A 1840-nucleotide genomic window follows, 5' to 3' on the forward strand; every position below is an offset into this window, starting at 1 on the left:
ATGCCATGCCACAAAACTTTCAAATATCTTCTCACCTTTGTACCTTTTCAGGATGGATAGAAGCCTTTCCCACTACCAGGGAAAATGCTAATGTAGTTACCAAAGTCATATTACAAGAAATCATCCCAAGGTTTAGTCTACGTCTGAGTATTGAGTCCGATAATGGTCCCACCTTTATTTCTCAGATCACTCAACAGGTATCCTCAAGCTTACACATCACCTGGCACCTCACATCCTATACTCTCCACAATCCTCAGGAAAAGTAGGAAAGGCAAATGGTCTCATAAAGACACACCTTAGATAGCTCACCTTAGAACTACACCAGTCTTGGCCTCAACTTTTGCCCTTATACTTAGCCAACCTCAGGGAAATTCCATATCTATAAAGACATGTCTAAGTCAAAGGCATCCTTCTTAATTGCCTTTGAATTTATGAATGGCAGACCATTCTTACTCCACAATTTGCCTACTCCCCAAAATCTCTCTCCCCTGATGACTGTGTCCCAGTCCTCTCCTTCCTCCAACACTTGTTGCAACAACATGCTGATCTCTGCCTTCCAAAACCCTGTGGAGAGGCCAAACCAGATCCTCCCATATCCCCATGAGATCCAATTTATCTCAAATGTTCTAAATCCACAGGACTACAACCAAGGTGCAATGGCCCCTATTTGGTCTACTTGAGGACCCCTATAGCAGTCAAAGTCTCTGGACTCCCATCCTGGTTTCACATACTCAGGCTAAGAGGTGCCTGCTCAGCCCTAAATCTAATCATTCTGAGTAGTCACCTCATCTTCTGTCCCCCACCCATCTCCATTTCATGAAGGCCTTGCAGCCACAGTTAACAGGCTAAGTCATGTTTTGTTACCCACTTTGGATCCTAACTTCTTAAGTTCTATTAATGATCATTTTTACAGGAGGACTTTTAACAGTCTTTCCTAAAGACTCCCACATTAAGCATAAGATCATTTTCATAATGTTCTATGTGACAATTGTCTTAACTCTTTCTACCCTCAGCTGTTTGTTTAAACATGTCATCCCTTAAAGCCTAGGCCCTTATCTTCCCTATACTGGTACCGCCACCACCTTCCCTGCTGCCCCTATTTTTTTTCAGTTCAACTCCTGGATCAGAGACAAGTTTTACTCACCTACCATTTTAACTTTTACCCTTTCAGATGGGGGAGTAATCACCTCTCATAACTTCACTCCTTGTAACCCTACATTTATTTTGCAGAATTCTGCCTTACCGTGCAAATGTTTCTACCTCAATGTCATCCTGATATAATGACATGTCTAAATCAAAGGCATCCTTCTTTCTACCTCACCTGGATCCTTAAATATGACAGTTCCATGCCTCCTCATAACACCTTATCTCTTTGTTTTTCCAGTCTAAGGTACATGCATTCACCAGTGAAATTGTCCTGGCTAAAACACCTGGCACCAGCATCTATCTGAGCATCAACCGTCATTCTGTTGACTCCCCTAGACTTCAGTACAGTGCCCCGGCCAGGAGGAAGTAGATAAAGAGAGAAATCTTCACCCCTTTTCATAATAATAATCATGAGATGGGATATGAAAGAGTTTTGGCCCAGACAGGACACTGTAGACGTTGAAGCCTTAGAGGTGGAACCAAGGAGCTCTTATCTCCCCCAAACCTAGGAATTTAGCTGTGACTCCATCTTCCCCACCCCTACGAATTTACCTGTGGCACCAAAGAACAATGGGCTACCCGTGCATCCCTAATGCCCCCTTAGGTTCCACTCCAAATCGAGGCTACTTATATACCCCCCATGCCACATGTCCACCAGAAAGAAAGCCGGACTCCAGTGGTTGGGAGGTGTTTT

This window comes from Cavia porcellus, unplaced genomic scaffold, assembly GCF_034190915.1.
Source record: "Cavia porcellus strain 051 isolate PalLab524CR breed Dunkin Hartley unplaced genomic scaffold, mCavPor4.1 scaffold_33, whole genome shotgun sequence".
NCBI lineage: Eukaryota > Metazoa > Chordata > Mammalia > Rodentia > Caviidae > Cavia > Cavia porcellus.